Here is a 19,024-nt window from a genome sequence, read left to right on the forward strand (position 1 = left end):
AATACTGTCAAGGACGGCTTCTTCTCCAGATTCTGCAGATCATTAATATTCCTGAACTTTTATTCAAACTTGAAGCAGATTGGCTTTTTTCATACAATTAAAGGTCAATTTCTATCCCAGCCTCCTTACACCACAAAGCGGACAGAAAAGGTGAGCACAGGTGGTTGAAGAACCCACTTTATGGTTTCCCAATAACATAGATTCATCTCTTAAACTGAACAAAGTAGCCAGAAAGAGCCAGCCGTAGCTCCGTCTAGTCTCTTGTTCCACCAGGTGCCTCTAGTTTCAATGGCTTTGTCTTTCTTTCTTAAAATGCTATAGGAAAGAAGTTACCTAAATGGCCTGAGCTACCATAAGCAGCCTCCATAGTCACCATCATCACTGCCCGCTTCGTAACTGCCTTAAGCACCAGTGTAACCTGTCCACAGAAATGCTGCACTGAGTGTGGAGGACGAAGGGGATGGTGAGGACCAGGAGGAAAGAAGCTCAGGGTCTTGTGTGTGCCTCTTTCTGACACCAGCCCCAATCCTTAGTTACAGCTTCTCACGCCAGACTTCAGGATAAATCATTTTTAAAAAATAGCAAAGTACACTGCTAAGGGCAGCTTTTGCCCCTGCACGGGAGGCAGCACCACCAAGCCTGGCTCCTCACTAAGCAGCAGTGTCTATCACAAGCCCCATGGCTCTCACTATCATCCGACAGGTACCGAAATGTTTGATTTACAAGCTGGATAGTCAAAGAAAAGAGCCTTAAAGAGGTTTCAAGGTGGGGATTTCTTTTTTTAATGAGCATATTTAGGTTGTTACAAGTCAAGTTCAAAATTCAAGTCACATATAAACAATTTTTATAGGGGGAGGAGTAACCTGATGTTCAAATTCATTTGCCTCCCATTTTGAAGTAATTCATCTTTAAAATTTCTGTGAAAATTCTACAGAGTTGCCCAGAAAATGGCACCAACCATCTGTAAGTAAAAACAAAAGCTCTCGATAGTATATATCACAGGTTCAAAGCACTTTGGCATCGGCAGATTGAACACGTTATTAAAAGAATTTAACTGCAAGAAGAGCTACCATAATTACACAGCAGCTGGTCTAATGTTGACAAAACAACTTTTAAAGGCTTTCAGAAGCCTTAAAGGCTAATCAATTAAAAAGGCATGAATAGTAATGTGCGTCCCATCCTTAACATTGCATGCTGCATCTCCGGCAAGCAGTGAGGTTTTCATTTTGGAACAATCATTTCTTACATACTACAATGAAGCCAAACATGTGAATAAATTCTAAGTTGTGTCTAGGTGAGACCATTATACTTAAAATAACTCCATAAAACTCAATTATAAACATTGAACTTAATGAGCATTTCCATCCTAGCAAAGTTATTATCAAAATGCCAAAGGCTCATGCCAGAGTCTGTGCTTTACCAAGAGCAGGCAGAGAAGTGTTTTAGATTACTGTATACATTGGTCAACAATATGTTGAAGGCATAAATAATGAATGAATGAATGAATGAATGAATGTTAGAATGAGTCTGTATACTGCATCCAAGAAACACTGATTTAATCCCCTTGATACTGGCCCAAGTGCTTCAGAAAACCAAGATGAGCTGTCAGCTCAAGCTATGCTATCTAATACAGTAGACACTAGTTCCGTGTGGCTATTTAAATTTAAGTAAATAAAACAAAAATCCAGTTCCTCGACTTTATGAGCCACATTTCAAGAACTCAGTAGCCACATGTGGCTAGTGCCTACTATATTGGCCATGCAGATATAGAATATTTCTGTCACCATAGAAGAGGCTAGAATGTTCTACTGGACAGTGCTTGAGGCCTCGCCATTCTACTCACTGATTGCTGCTCTCCAGCCAACACCCAGTGGGCTTGACCCATAAACCAATGAGGCCTGCTGGATCTGTACTCTGTACCCTCTTGAAACCAGAAGAAAAATGCAGATATGGAAGTGTCACACCTGGTTATGCCAAACAATTAACATCATATTGTTTTAAAGGTGTTCTTAAAGTAAAATGAACAAATAAAAACATAATTTGCTCTTAACTCAGGGAGTTCTGCCAAAGTTCACAGCTTTTGCAACTCCAAGAACAACTTTTACACAGAAAAAGAACAAAACTGGATTCTCCTCTAGATTCTAGTAAAAAGTAGGGGGAGAGGGAACAAGAGGCAAATTTCTTTAATCATTTATTCAGAAGTTGGCATCCCTTGCATTATTCTGTGAAGTTCATTTTTCTCTTAATATCACTTTGCCTCAAAAAATTAAAAAAAGGATACAGGGTTGGTTTGTTTGTTTTATTCCTATATAAAATATGACCCCAAAGTTCCAGGGCAAGCATACTTATGTGCTTTAAATTTATCATCAGGCAAGTAAAGTTATTCAACAATCTGCTTCTAGGTAACACTGCATATCATTTTTTTCTCAGGTTTACTGAAATTGCCATTTCTCTAAAATCCAAAAACAAGGGAAAGTTGCTAATAAATTTTTAAATTTCCAACATAGTTATTTGGAGAACATAAAATAATGAGAACCAAATTCAAATTCCAGGCTGTCTTCTGAAACATGAGATGACCTCCTGTTAGTCTATAAAGTCTGTAAAACATCTGTTTTGATAACATATGTACTTAAAATTCCTCATGTCAGTTTCAAGTTACTACAAAATATAAGACGCCACCAGCTACAGGAATTTGGAGAAAAAGCTGTTAGCAAAGTGTCAGAAAATGTTCAAGATTTTAATGGGACCCAAGTCTCACTACCATTTGCGCATAATGATCCTAGGAAATAGACTGAACAGAGACTGGAAATCCATCCTCTTCCATGCGTCAAAAAATTCTACTGTGATTTCGATGTGTTTTCCCTTACTACCTTCCTAGTAAGGGGCTGTGCTATGTTTAATTCTGGTACCTTTTGACCAAAATGTCCTCCCCTCATTATTGGTACCACTCCAAACAGTTCCCATCTGCAAGGACCAGTTCAATTCTCACACTTGCCGTGAAAGTTGCTTCGTCTCTTCTAGCCTACAAATCCCGATTTCTCTCTGTGCCTACAGCAAATAATAAAGGACCACACAACTGCAACTTGTCTTCAGCCTGCTCTGCCAGGCTGTGGATCTGCTCCTGCTTCCTGGCTTTTACAGAGATAATAAAGCTCCCCAAATTATATCTTTAGTCCAGACCTCTCCCCTGAACTCATATTCATGTTCCCAATCACCGACTCCATATCTCCACTTGGAAGCCTAATAGGCATCTCAAATGTTAGGTGTCTGAAGCTGATCAGATCCTCTTCCAAATATGTCCCTACTCAGCATTCCCATCTCAGTGAATGATAACCTCACTCATCCACTTATCAGACCCCAACAATGGGAACCATCTTTGATTCCACCTTCTCATTCATGCCCCACCTCTTGCCCTCTGGTAAATCCTATCTCCTCCACTCTTTTCCAAATAGACAAGAAGTGCCCCTTTCCACCACTTCCACTGCAACCACCTGGATCTAAACCAACATCATCTGGATTATTGCAACAGCCTCTTCCAACTTTGCCCCCTCCTTCCTATTATTTATTCTCACAGTATCCAGTGATCTTTTTAATCATATGTTTTAACAGATCATTCCTCAGTACAAATTCTTTCAATGGCTCCCAAGCTCACTCAAGAGGAAGAAAGAAAGGAAGGAAGTGGGGAGGAGGGAAAGGAAGGAAGAGGAAAGGGAAGGGAAGGGAAGGGAAGGGAAGGGAAGGGAAGGGAAGGAAGGAAGGAAGGAAGGAAGGAAGGAAGGAAGGAAGGAAGGAAGGAAGAAATGAAAGAAACCAATAGCTTTGCAATAGCCTCTAAGGCCCAGTGTGATGAATAGCCTGTCTCCTTATGACGTTGACCTTTTACTACTCTCTCCTGGCTTATTCTGCTCCTGCCACTGGTCTCCTTGCTCTTTTGAGAGCCATTGCAGTACCTTTGTATTTCTGCCTAGAAGGCTTTAACTGCAGAGGTCCGTCCCCATGGCACTCTCCCTTACCTGGTCCAGGTGCTCACATGACACCTTCTCAGTGGAGTCTTCCAAGACCACCACATTTAAAGTTACCAACTGCCTCCCACCCAGCTCTGACATTCCGTCTCCCTCTTCCCCACTTCAGTTTCTCCATAGCATATATCACCGTCTAACATACTGCATATTTCTTTATTTGCTCCCTTAGTTTCTGCCCCCATCCCTGTAGAACGTAAACTCTGTGAGAGCAGGGCTTATCGTGAGCCTTATTCACTGCTTTATCTCCAGAGGCTTTTGCCTATTTCATTCACTATTGTGTTTCCTCCTTGAACTGAAATTGGCACAAGTTGGCCCTCAAATATTTAAAGAGAGAGACAGAGAAGCCAATTCCAAGTTTCATAAAGACAGTTGCCATGTCTTACCCTTCCTTTTTATATCCCTGGGTAGGGCTCAGAAAAAAGTACTTGGTGCCTGATTATTGTCATATTTGCATTGACAAATGTAAAATATTGGGTCATTCAAATGGCTGGACATATTAAATGTAGATAGTGTTGATACGATATTAAAGGATATAACTATTTTTAAAACGTTTCAAAGCTATTCAAACTTAAGCTCATAATCTCTATTCAAGTATGAACAATTCTCAAAATCTCCAGAGACAGTTTCTTAAGTGCTGCCAAAAAAATGACACAAATATATACCCAAAAGAGATGGGAAAGGAAACTTAAGTACTGTCATGTATTGGGTAAATGACAGCAAATAAAATCAATGTCAATGCCAAGTCACAAAACAAGTCATTTGGGTTCTTGCGCCAATAGGGTGATTATTAAAATGGACAAGTGTTTTTAATAAATCAGCTCCACTTTGCCAAGTGGTAATGTTGGTGATGACCGAGACAACTCGTTAGGGAATTACGGAAATCAGGGAACTGCAACAGAGGAGGAAGGAGCCTTCCCCTCCCCTCTCTGAAAGGACAAGGCTGTGTACACTGTCATCTCCCAAATAACTAGTCTTCGACAAGGAAGAACTACCAGTCAATAAGTCTGAGAAGTAGCTGAGAAGTCTCAGTCTTTCTACACACCCAGAGCATTCCCTATAAAACATAAACAATGAAGTAAAGACCAAATGCAAACTAGACTCTTTTTTCACAGGAAAAGGTTACACAGAAAGCTTTATGGAAATCCTGCGTCCATAAATTACTGAGCAGTCCAAAGAAGGAAGGCTGTAATACACCAAAACAAACCCTACCTAGTGGTTTTGCGGCACGTAGTCCCATGATTCCCATAGTTCATTCCCACAGACAGCAGCTCATTCCTCCGTGAGAGGACTCAGGCCGCTTTCAAAGTTCCCTGAGCTGCTGCAGTACAAAACCAACTATGGCTACATCTGCTCTGCTTTGTGAAATCTGTACAAAAATTTCTACGTAGAATTCTTTTGTCTGGGTATCTTTATAAAAACAGTAAAAGAAACATTAAATGCTAATTAACATCATGTTTATAACTTATAAAAAATTTACTTTTAATTGTTAACAATAGTGTTGTATGCCAGGTAACGGCTACATTGCTGGCAACGCAGTGGTAACAATTACAGGAAGCACCACTCCTTAACTAATCTGTTCATTTATTCAGCAAACACTGATTGACTAGGGAGAGTCCTTGCTCATCAAATATCTACTGGGCATCTATTCTGTGACAGGGTTTATGAATTAATGCACTCTTCATATGTTTAAGGGAATAGAAAAGGGAGCCTCTAAAAATGGGAGAGATGAATTCAAAAACTGGAGCACATCATGGTTTGGAAAAATTGCCAAGACAATTCAATGAAGTGAGGAACCACAAGATCTCTGATCAAGCCAAAATTATATTATATTATATTAAAAAGTTATCACTTACTTGTTCACCAAATTTCAAAATTCAATTTAGAGTTTAAAAATATAATTAAATATATACAGCTAATTCTGATTTCTTTAACAAGACAAAAAAAAACTAAATAGGAATACTGATGTCTCATCAGAGATAAGCTTGAATTCAAATAACAGAACTTTTGATAAAGATTCTTAAAAATTTTAAATAAGGGTGAAGGATAGACAACCAAACCTTAGAAATGGAGCAACATGTAAATTTAATTGTAAAGGGAAATTAGTATCTGATGTTGGCTTTTGAATTCTAATATTACCTAATAGATTATTTTTTAGAACATATGAAGGAAGCCAAATTCATATCCCACTATAAATTATCTATTTTAGATTACCTGTAGGTTACCTATAGAGATTGGGAGTACTCTGATTTTAGAGAATTCACAAAGTGTAATGATTACATATGAAAAACAGCCAGTGTGAATCCTTACTCTTTCTTTCAAACTCAGGAGATGACAGATGACCATCCCGTATGACTTCTGGAAGTTTAGTTTAGTAAGAGATGAAATCGAGCCCTAGCCATGTTGTGCCCTGGACCTCTCTATAATTGCCTCCACTCCCTCCTCAGAACTCCCCAGATTTTACCACCTCCTGATTAAGCAAAGGGTGAATCTGGCAGGAGCCAAATAGAAAATTCAAAATTGGTATTGGTGGGGCGAGGTGTAATAAACATCTTCTGTAATCCTAGGAATGAAGGGAAGAATAGAGCACATTTTATATATATTTAGCATTCATCTTTTCATCTTTATGTTACAGCTCTGTGATTAATTTTACTGCTTTGCTCAGAAATACCTGTCAGAATAAAATCTGGGTACTTTATAAATTGTTCTTTTCTGAAATTATCCCCTCTTTTAATATAAACGTTTCAATATTTTTGTTAGGGTGTGTGTGTATTTGGGGGCTTCATTATTTGTGGTTCGACTGTCTGTGACTTTTGGTAGTCTAAATATAAAAGTAAAGGGAGAAATGCAGAGCTTGCAGGTTTGCACTGCTTCAAGGTGCTCTTCAAGTAGATGCAGAAATTTTCTAACAGAGCACATTTTGATCAAAAGGTTTATGTACAACACACACACAAAAAAACTCTATAAGAGGTAAAAAGCTAGCTAGAAAATATTCAAGAAGAGAGGTGAACTGTCTAATTGCAGAGTCACAGAACTTAAAACCCAGAAGGACCTCGGACATCAGCAAGTCCAATATTTCACACTGGACTCTTGACCTCAGAATAAGCCTTCAAAATGGGTTCCATTGTCAAACAGATTTGGGATTTGCTGAATAGTACACCTCCTCCCAGATATTTAGATTGAGCATTCAGGCACTACAAGTCCTGAAAAGTCTTGCAATTAAAAAATACTATTTAACCCACTGTTGCCCAAATATATTTGACTTTTTTATTTCCTTCCTAAGCTCGAAGAACAGTGTCTCTTCTTGCAGATCCTGCTCTAGAAATGCTGATCTTGTACAATCATTTAATGAATGAGGAAACCGACATTCAAAGAAGTTAACCAGGTTGGCCAAAATCTGATGATTAATTAGTAGATGATAAGTCAGCAAATAGCAATGATGAGAGTTTAGGTTAAAAGTGGGAAATAAAAACAGCAAAGATCCCACCATGTTTCCATTCCATCCACACCTCACCACAATGCAGTTGCCTCTCTGTGTCTGTCTCAATCCCCTTGGATTCTTATATCGCCTCAACTTTCACTTGCCTGCTTGACCAATAATCTACTGTTAATCAGTTTGGATTCATTCACTAGCAAGCAAGCCCTCCCCATCAGTGAGGCCTTTTAACAGAATCTTTCAGACTCTAGAATGAGACAAAGGCTTACCAAGGAAGTGGCTTTAATGGAGGCATGGAAGGCACAAAGCTGATAATTCGGGGCAGGTAGAGCCTTATGGTTCTCCTCAAATTTATGTCTGCTTATTTTAGGGGGTCTCCAGACAAGATCAGAATTGAACAGGATCAGAAAGTTTTCTTAAACCAATTATAAAGTGGTGATCATTTTCTTATTTTAAGTCCTTTAGCTGTTTTTCTGCACCCTTTTCCTGTCCATTTTCCATGTTTAACCTCACTCAGTACACTGCTTCTCCTGGAGAGATCTGAAATCCTCACGCACTGTCAGAACTGCCCAGAAGCTATAGAAAATGAGTTTACCTGCTTCTGTGCAATGTCTTCTGGGTGCTACAGCACTCCATATTTCTTCGGTTTGAATGGTATACCTGAAAATTACCTATGTAGCAAAGGTCTCTCCTATATAGTTCCCAAGCCAAGAAGAAAATACCATTACAAAGAGTACTTTTCTTTAAAGTGCTATTCCATTATGCACTATGTACTGCCCTTCATTTAGAACTTAGAGCCTCTGAATAACTCTGGGGGGAAAAATACCTTTTGTATCCTGTTAATTTCCATGTGTCTGGCTTGCCTACACCAAAGAATAACAACGTTGGCAGCAGTAGAAGACGAACCCTGAGTTGTTTCTCAGAATTGGGTGGAGTTGGTGCTGAGCCAACCACATCTCACCTGGTGCTCCTTAAAACAACATTTGAAGGCAGCTGGCTGTGATTCCAATCTATGACAATGGAACAGGAAGAAGAACACTGGATATTAGAGATTAAACAGGTCCAGCTTTGTGTGGTTCTGTTTAAAAAGTGCCAGCCCTAACTACATGTGGTAGACTCTTCTATGAGATAGTTCAGAAAGTTTTTCAATAGCATAGCACCTATACATACCAACTTTGATACATCATCCTCCATTTTATTCCAATAGAATAAAGATCAAACACATGGAACATATGCTATATACCTAGCTAGGTAGCCACTATGTAACCTAGAGAAACTTAATACAGTTAAAGTACTAAGAAATGACATATGAATACCTAAACCTGGATGACGGGACAAGAAATAATTTTTTTTCCTGAAACTTTTTCTGTTTGTTTTTTAATAGAAATTATCTATACACTTTTAAAAGCACAGTACAGCTTAGTATGAAAGTATAAAGCAGCCAGCTTTTTATTTGCACCTGTGAAGATGGCATTGCTAACTTTCCCAAGTCCTGGGTCATGGTGATTAATGGCTTACCTAGACGGTACTCCTAGGAAATGAAAGCAGGGAAGTGTCTCTGAGAAGGTTACAGCTTGTGGTATTTGTTCTTAGTGGATATCCAGAGACTCAAATCAAGTGACAGTCGTCGTAAAATACAAAACCTATTCCTTCCACCAAAACCCGTCTTTTGTGATTCCCACTCACCCACCATATTCTCTGAACTTTACAGCTTTTTCTCTCTGAGATTCATAACTCCATTCAATACATTTATTGAAGGGTTACTCTGTGCAAGACAATATGTTCATGCTGGCATTCAAGAGAAATAAGATGCCATATACATAATAATCTAAAATATTTTAAAAATAGTATGTCAGTATAAAATACAGATATAAATAAAAGAGTAAAATTTATACTAATGAGGGAATCAGGATAAAAGGCTTCTTCTTTGGAAAAACGACATTTGAACTAGGCCTTGAAGAATAAAAAGATGGTCAATTGAGAAATAATGAATGGAAGGATACTTCTTGCCAAAGACAGACAGTCTGACAAAGAACAAGTCAGAATTGCTGCAAATGTTTCTGTGAATTCATTTGGTCGGGTAACTTGAAATATGAATTAAAAGAATTCCATAAAAGAAAATTCTTCTATGAAGTTATACTTAAAAGAAAAACTGTGCACTTCTAATACTATTCCTTTGATCTTGTATGGAAAGACACTACATAAATAGAGAATATTACTTTGTATTAAAGTAGGTATTTTTAAGCTGTAATATTTTTATAACACTTGAAAGTAAGTTTTGTAACTTCAAGATGAAAATCTTCTAAGTTAAACATTCTGCATGGAGAGTCAAGTCAAAGAAAAGTATAGCAAGAAAACAAATTCAAGGGAGAGGTGTTAGATATTTTAAATTATTATTGATCTTGTGCTCTTAGAAGCCAAGAACTCTGTCCACCTAACTTAGTTTTGTCTAAATACCAATATTATGACACACTTTCAGTTACTCAAAACTATTTTATTAGATCAGCATTAATGACAGGATTCTAAAATTTAATTAGTGCAGACTCTTGATTTTATAGTTCAAGTAAACGAAGCCCAGATGATGGGTGACTAATTTGCTAACGGTCAGCCAGCTAGTTAATGGTAACCAGTTAAACTGGAGAAAACTAAATAAGTTGCCCAAGGTCACAGGGCTGGCAACTGATGGGACAAGAACTGTAACACAGGAGATAACAGGTTTTACTCTATACTGCCTCTCTGCCAATGAAAAATTAACACATTCCCTCACAAGCTGGTAGAGTACCATAGATAAAGAGCCATACAAATAAAAAAGTAGAGGGTAATAAATGCTACTATTATAAGTGCAAGTAAGTGTATGAATTACTTAAACTGCTTTAATGGTGTAAAGAAACTAGTATTTCTAGGTGTCTTGATGGAAACTTAAATAATGTATATATTTGCTAATTTGTTATACTGTTTGGTACTGAAAAAAGAAAAAATGAGAAGAGAATAATACAATCTTTATTTCTCCTGCTTTTTAGGACATAAAAATATTAAGAAATATATTTTGAAAGTGTTCACCCAAAATTTTCCCACTCAGACACATAACAGTATTGTTATTAATCATTTAGAATGCTTAAAGATATTTGTTTTGATAATCCAAGTAATGATCATAATTTTTTTAAAAAATGGCATAGATAGTAGATAATCTGGGGTTTATAAACTCTTACAGCTATGGTTTCTAAAAGGTCTATCAAAGATGAAGATTTCACACCCAATACTTTCATTTCACTTAAAAACCCATTAATATGGTAATCATTCATGCATATACCAAGATGCTTTTTGAACCTATTTTTAATTTTAGCCTGCATCCCCTCTTGTCAAAAGAGAGAGTAAGGATGAATAGGTAGGAATGCAGGATAGAAAAAAGGGTATTATTACATAATCTTTGGGCATATTGCTTTCTGTCTAAAATCACTTGCTTTCAAATATTAACAGAAGTATTCAGTTTTTTATTTTCATGAAAAATAATCCAAGTTTTCTCTATTTGCCACCATGTAGATGAGAATTTGACTTCTTGTATATATCCGGCTCTCCATAGGTATAAATGTCAACTAGGTTACTAGTATGGTAAGTAATCGCTAGTTATAACTATGACCCCTAATTGGTAAACTGAGAGAAAACTAAAATTACCTGATAAGGACATCATACTTGAGCCATTTCTGAGGGCCATGATTCTGGAAATGGGACACATAGCTAATGAGATTTTGGAAGCTTTTGTCTATGAAGCCTCAGGGCATGAGGCGTCTAAGCCAGGATGGTTCACACACCTGTCCAAAATAGATCTCGTCTCTTCACACCTGAGCTGTGACACATGATGGACTGCTAGGACTGCTAAGTACTCCTACAAAAGAATGCCTGATGGCAAGCAGTGGTTCCTGTCTTATAGCCTCTGGTTACACTGGTGCCATGAGTGACCAATGTATGCCTTGGAGTCAAATTAGTTGAATATAAGAAGTTTGCAGTACCTTTCATAATGTATAGATAAGGGTCCTATCCCATGAACCTTTATTTTTCCGAGCCAGAGTTCTTTCTTTTGTATTGTCATCAGATAACAGCTACCTCTCTGAAGTCCTCATTCAAAATCTTGGGCACTGACTTAATCATTCGAGTGCTCTTATCTGGTTCCTTCATGTCTGTCTTATTTGAGGAATGACAGTAAGAGTTGCATGCAGTAACATACATACCAGATTTTATATAATAACAAGATAAAATCATCTGTCCTTCTGCTAAGGTTCTTTCTAACAATACCAAGTATGTTATTGAATATTTTAACCACAGCACCTTATTAAGCTGATATTGGAGAACAATATGCAGTGACTCCCAGGTTTCTCCTAGGGATCTGGTGTTAATATTCAATTGTTAATATTTAATAATTTGTGGTTCATATTTCTAGCCTGCAAAGATCCTACTTACCTGAAGGGGCCAGAGCTCACAGGATCATATGCACTGGGGTCCAAAGCGGGGAAGGAAGGTAGTGCACACAAGCCCAGGCCTGAGAGAAAAGTAAAATCCAGAGCCAAGGAAAGAAACAAAACCCCAGTACAACAAACACAAAACAAAGTGATGTAAGAGATGGAAGCAAGTGGCAGGATCCGAATCAAAACTCAAGAATAAGCTAGAGGATCCTAGATGGCCAAGGTAAGGCAGTTTCATGGCCCAGAAGTACAAGGAATGTCAGGATGACTTACAGATCACATTTAAATGAAGACTTGAGTCGTAGGACTTCGGAGGATAAAATGGACCCTAAGATCTCTTCTTATTTCACATCTCTGTGTGTCTATGGGAGCTTTCAGCTCTTTCATTCAATTCAAAACATTTAACAGTATGTACTGGGAGACTGCTACATGCCAAGCACCAAGGCAAGCATTATGGAGTTAAAAAGGAAAGAAATAAACTTGGTCCTTGATCTCATGGGACTTACATACTAAAAGTGACTCAACAAGGCTTTCATTCACTTGGTTCTTCATTTCCTCATAGTAATGGCAAAAATGGAACCTCCTTCAATTTCTCAGTTCTCACTATCTAAGGAAAGTACACTTTTTCCTAATACCAAAATATATATATATATACATATACACATATATACTTATGTATATATGATATTTAAACATGCTGCCTTTTATATACAGGTTATTTGGGGGGAAACACAGGCAAAATCTCCAACTACAGATTTGCAGAAGACATAGAAGTAATCATCGAATGAGCGTTTCTTATAATTAGACCATATGAAATTTGAGGTTATGACACTACATCTTATTTTCATCCTTTTTCTTATTAGAGCAATACATGTTTATTGTAGAAAATCTGAAAAATATTGTAGTAAAAGAAGACGACAAAAACATTTGCAACTCCATAATACCTAGATAGTCATTGTTAATATGTTGATACATTTCTATGTAGATTAACAGATAAGTAGAGAAGATTTATATAAACTTATTATTCTATGCATTTTTAAAAATAGTATCATACTAATTAATATTTAATTTTATATCTTACTCTTCTGAATATTGACTTCAACTTGGTGGGCACACTTTTTTTAAAGAGCTGAGAGAATATTATCCAGTTTTGTTAACTGCTGATGGCAATAGAATTTAAAACCATCTCTTATAAATGTGGTTGGCATTGCTTTTCCCAAGTACATTTATCTTCAATATTCCATTTTGACTTTAATCTTCTATTATGTGTCTTCCCACTTAGGCTGTCTTTTAAGTTATTCCTATGGTTCAACTTTACCATCTTGGTTTTCACTTATGCAAAAGAACTGTGCACCATGTGTAAACATTTATAAAATTAAACTGCCCCTAAACTACTTCATGGAAGAGCCTATTTGTCTGCTCAAAGAAGTATCTATTTACCTCTACTCTCTGTTTCTTCTTTCTTGGTCCAACGAAAGGTCACGAATAAAGAAAGAACTTGGATTTAAAACCTGATCAGCATTTTTGAAAGTTTAAATATGTCACATTTTCTGCAGCCGCAAACATTTCCTCCTTTAACTCTCATACATTATTCCTCCTTTCTACAAAATAAGATGCATTTGCTATAATCTGTGTTTGCTTTGAATACTTATCTCTCAATTGTCCACTGAGACGGGATCTTGTTCGATGGCTCCAGGGTCCTGCCTGAAACCCTTCTCTTGACAGGAGCCCTCCAAAGATGCCAGCTAATGCCCCAGAGCTGTCACTTACACACCAAGTTTCTTCAACACACTTCACAATGGCTGTCTAGTCTTCGTGATTTATCTGCATCTAGTCTGTTGATTAGGTCTGGAATATCCTGAGCACTTCCCATTTCCTGATTATCTCCAATGTGTTTATTGCTTGAGAAAGTCTGAGTGTAGAAATATTACTCAGCAAAAGTAGAAGCACAGAATTCATTTACATTGTATATTCTTATCTCCGAGTATGTTTGGTATGACATAAGCCAAGTGCTTCTACAATTCTCATTTCACAATATTTAAGAGTCTTTCATTATTGTTTTAGAAAACCATTGCAAGGATTTTTTCAAATTCATTTTTGGCTATCTCATTTTTTGTGTGTCTGGGATCTGTCACCCTTCATGGGCTCAATTTAATAAACTGACCCTTCAAATATTCCTTATTCATTGCATATATCTAAGCATTCTTTCTATTTCCTTTCTTTTCTCCTCTGTATTAAGCGTTTTTCAAAGAGTTTGAATATAAGAACTTTATTTTTCTTATCAAAAGTTCCCATGCAGAATTTCATATAGTTCCCACTTTCTTATGGGCAATTTGATTTAAGTAATTCTTTCTTTTTTCTCCCCTTATATGTCTTCATTGAATTCTCTTTTTGAGAACAGATTAGGTATCTCATTAGGTAGGTCTTTCTTCAGAGTCCCCTCTCCTGTTAGATATTGAATTGAATTAGATATTGAACTGAATTAAACTGAATTGAACTGAATTGAAATATATATCATTTGTCATTATATGTTCCAATCTACATTGCATCTGCTAGGCACTCAGTGAAGATTTCCTGAATAAACGTATGATACCAACAGTTAGCATTTACTAGGTGTTATGTTCTACACTAAGCACTTTATTTGCGTCATATTATTAACTCTTAGGCACTAGACTGTCAATTTCATTGGCAAGGAGTTTATCTATGCATCCCTAGCACCTAGAGTAGTAATAGCACACAGTAGGTGCTCACCAAATACTGTCGCATAGATAAAGTGAAAAACTTCATCAGGTAGGTCCCATTGTTATTACTCATGCTTTACTCATAAGGAAACTGAAGCACAGAAAGGTTCAATCACTTTCTGAAGTCCCACAGTTAGTATATGTGAAGCCAGGACTTGAACATATGTAACCAGGATTCATCACTAATAAACTCAATACCTACCTACATTAATGCAAACAAAATTAATTCTATATATCTTAATAAATAGTATGCAATGTCACAAATAAATATTGTGAGCAATAATTTTCCAAGAAAAGATGTGAAATGATGGGTTTTTAATAAATATAGTAGTGCTCCTGCTCCTTATCCACAGTTCCACTTTCCTTAGTTTCAGTTATCCACAGTCAACCGCAATTTAAAAATGTTAAATGGAAAATTCCATAAATAAACAATTCATAAGTTTTAAATTGTGCACCATTTTGAGTAGCATGATGAAATCTCTCACAGTCCTGCCCTGTTTCCGCCCAGGACAAGAATCATCCCTTTGTCCAGTCTACCCATGCTGTATATACTCCCTGCCCATTAGTCACTTAGTAGTCGGCTCAATTATCAGATGGACTGTCTCCATATTGCAGTACTTGTACTCAGTAACTCTTATTTTACTTAATAGTGGCCCCAAAGCCATTCACATATAAGGTTCAGTACTATCCATGGTTTCGGGAATCCACTGGGGGCCTTGGAACGTATACCCTGTGGATAAGGGGGGACTACTGTAATCATTTAAGTTCCTCACTGCCTATGTAAGTAAAAACATGATTTCCCTTTAATCAATGTCTTCTATTGTATTTGTACAAAATAGTTAATGTAGATTTCAGTACTTTTGATAAGTGGGTGCTTTTTATTTTCCAGAGTGCTTCTGGGTTTAAGTAGTCTGTTTTGTCGATTCTTTTTAAAATAAGAATGGCACTAATAATCATTTATTAGGGCTTAATTATAATTGTCCATAGAGTTTATAAAGATTCTGCTTATAAAGAAGGAGACTTACATGTTTCTCAAATATCTCTGCCACTTCGTTTTCTTGAAACATTACCATTAGTATGTCATTCTTTAGGGTTTTGATTACTTGTATATTTAACACCTCATTAATAAAAATAATATACCCCTTTGAAAAGGACAGTTCCTTAAAACCAATATTAGCTGTCTCCTTAAATCTTTATCAGCCTACACCCTAGTGGGAGCTAAGTGATATTTAGAAAAGAGCAAAGCCTTTTGGGACTGGTACACAATGGTTCCAAAACCATGTTTGAATGGTATACAAAGAAGATGAAGAAATTAGAAACAGAAACACCAAAGGTGTAGCCCCACATGGAGGGAAAGAAAGAAAGAAAAGAAAGAAAGAAAAAGAAAAGAAAGAAAGAAAGAAAAAGAAAAGAAAGAAAGAAAGAAAGAAAGAAAGAAAGAAAGAAAGAAAGAAAAAGAAAAAGAAAAAAAAAAGAAAAACTTGACTAGCACTCTGCTATTCACCTCAGAAAAGGTTCTTAATCTCCGAGAACCTCAGTTGTTCCACCTCTAAAATGGGGGTGATAAAAATGACTTCCTCACAGACACTTTAATAGATCTCAATATGCCATGTAAACTGTACAGCATGATGCAATATATGGCATGATGTTTTACTTGGCATTATTTGCCTGTAATCAGCCCATTTGTGTATTCTATGATATAAACATTCATTTACAAAGACTGTCAGCAGCTTCAAAATATAGATCCATGAATCATAGCTACCTTTTTCATCTGGAAGCATTCTGATATTTCAACCCAAGGAACCAATTCACAATTTTTAAAAGCCTTTGTGTGCCTGCAAGCTCAGAAAGCTTACTGTGTGCTCTATGGACTAGAATTCTGTAAAACCTCTGTTTAAATAAGGAAGCCTCTTTTAAGTCCTGTTTCAGTCTAGTGCCTTTAGTCAAGGTAGAAACTAAAAGTGAAAACAGATAGATGTGTTACATTTAAAGGGTTTAACATAAATGTGTATTAAACCATTTCATGGACGATTGCACAAATATTCTTTGCAAACTTGGTACACGTGAGCACATATACAGTAACCATTAATGTCTTCCAGAGAAATAAGGTGCAGACCAAAATTTTAAGCAGCTACCTCGAGTCCTCTCACTGGAAATAAAATGTAATGGCTTTAAGGGAATTGCTCTAATAATATCATGGCATCTGCAATGGCTGGCCAGAGCAGAGCAGAACTGAGTATATGTCACCATAAGTCAATTTAACAAGAAATAAGCTTCCCCCTGGAGAATCTAAACTCCCTAGCCTCCCACAAAGAAAATTGAATTTTGGAGGTCACACCTTGGGTAGGTTACCAGAGGGAGAAGCTTAACATTCTTGTCATAAGCTCAGGGAGGTCAATGCTATCCTACCAACAAATCGCTACCAAAGATCTGCTCCCCCCTCCACCCAAAAATTATAACAAATGCTTGTAGTCCCCTAGGAAATGGAAAATGATTGTGACACTTAGGATGTCATGGACCACGCCGGATACAATCACGTTCAAACATCAAGTTTTGAATCGCATTGAGGAACAGGGTCGATACTGAGGGCAGGCAATGGGGAGGAGAGGAGAGCTGGTGAACCTGTGGTGGGGGTCAAAGCGAGTCAGAAAGACAAGACAGAGCTTTAAGCTAAAACTGTTTAGCCAAATGTAAATCAACCGAACTGCTGTTACCGGAGAGAAAAGCAAGTATCCAAGTCAAGCCCAGGCGAAGCCCTAGCTCCGTGGGTGTACGGCGCCTCAGTCAGTCGCGGGGGTGGGTGGTCGGAGGGCCTGGCGCGTTCTCGCAAAGACTGGAGGCGCCCCAGCTCACTGCACCTTGGGCAGCGGCTCCGGGTGGGCTCAGCCAGGCCACGGCCGCCGCCCAGCCCTCGCCCCCGTCCGCCCCGCAGCAACATGTGGGGCGCTGCCACTCCGTCGCCCGGGAACTCCCTCTGGCTGGAGTTCCTGGTGGACACACGCTTGGCCCAGGAAAGATGCTGAATTACTCTTGGGAAAGATTCCTCCCGCGTTGAACTTGGCAGCTCCTGACATTTCCGAAATCCCACCCTCTGAGCGCCAGCACTACACACACGCACGCCCCTCTGGACCTGCCCAGGCTGCGCGCAGCGCTGATTGCCCACTCCGGGACAAAACACCGGAGCTGGATGAAGAGGCTAGGATCCCACCTCCGCTGGCCCCTGGGGATGGAGGTAGTGCTATCCTAGCACTGGGGTAGCTCCAAGGACTAAGCCCACGACTGGGTTGGCCCTGGCCGCGCTTTAGTTCGGGCCGCTGGCACCAATTCAGTCTCCTTTTGTGCTCTCCCGGGAAGCCCGCCTCTACTCACCCCGGCTGCGCGCGGATTCCGGCCGCCAGCGGCAGCCCGCTGCCCCATCCCACGAACACTGCGGCGCCCCCAGAGTGTGCAATGCGGAGCCCCGCCAGCGCGCGGCCGGAGCCGGGGACGCGGGGAGGGAGCGAGGGAGGGGGGAGGAAAAGAGGGAGCGAGAGAAGGCAGCGGAGAAGGGAGGGGGCGGCGGGGGGCGCACGCGCCACTCCCACTCGCGCCGGGCGCTCGCTGCCGCCTGCTGCCTGCCGCGGCCAGCCCGACCTCGCCGGCCGCGGGACCAATCAGCGCGCGCGGGGGGGCCGAGCCCTCCGCGGGATGCGCTCATTGGCCGGGCGCGCAGACCGAACTCCGAGAGGGGCGGCCTGAGTGCCAAGTCTGCAAACTCCCGGCCTCGGGAGCCCACAGCCCGGCTCTCCTGCCCTGGCTCACTGAGTGAGTGAGTCGAGTCCCGCGGGCGGAATTTGAGACCTTGCAGGTGAAGCCCGTTCCCAGTAAGCGTTCAAAAAGAGCAATGTTTGCTCAGGCTGCAGCGATTCCTTCCTGTGAGCGACCCTTTGCGCCTCTCGTCTCACTCTAGCTAGCAGCCGAGTGATGGAAAGCCTGGCAGTGGGAAATGGCTCCAGCCAAATCTTACTCCCCGCCACCCCGAGGGCCGCGCGAGACCCGTTGCACTTAAGAAACGGGACTGAAAAGCGAGTCGAGCTCCGAACGCAAGGCAGACCTAGACCTTTGCAATAGAGGATCCACACTGCGGGCCGGACGAGGGAGGGGGGAGAGAGTCTGCGAGGAAGGTCTTTGTGAGGAATTAAGAATCCGGTTGAGGGTTTTGGTGGGCATCATTCTACTACCTCTGCCAACATTTTCCCCAAGTAAAAGCCCCCACCCCCGGCTGCCTCTCAGGAGGTATTGATTTTTCTCTTCCCGTTGTCAATTATGTTGGACTCTCCTGGACTTTTCAATACAGAGTATCAGAAGCGGAGCATGACCCTACTCTCCTCC

The 19,024-nt window shown here is 39.5% G+C and overlaps 1 protein-coding gene across 3 annotated transcripts in view; it reads right to left on the bottom strand.

The window, feature by feature from the left end:
- The window catches only part of LYPD6 (LY6/PLAUR domain containing 6), a 111,350-nt gene extending 93,183 nt beyond the window's left edge, over positions 1 to 18,167 (bottom strand). For 2 of the 3 annotated variants that reach the window (XM_016151128.2, XM_016151129.2), the window contains exon 1: positions 18,023 to 18,167. The gene's annotated coding sequence lies outside the window, so the exon portion shown is untranslated. The remainder of the gene's footprint in view (positions 1 to 18,022) is intronic. The other variant, XM_016151124.2, reaches the window with a different exon arrangement.
- Positions 18,168 to 19,024: the final 857 nt, after the last annotated feature.

This window comes from Rousettus aegyptiacus, unplaced genomic scaffold, assembly GCF_014176215.1.
Source record: "Rousettus aegyptiacus isolate mRouAeg1 unplaced genomic scaffold, mRouAeg1.p scaffold_m13_p_2, whole genome shotgun sequence".
Lineage (NCBI taxonomy): Eukaryota > Metazoa > Chordata > Mammalia > Chiroptera > Pteropodidae > Rousettus > Rousettus aegyptiacus.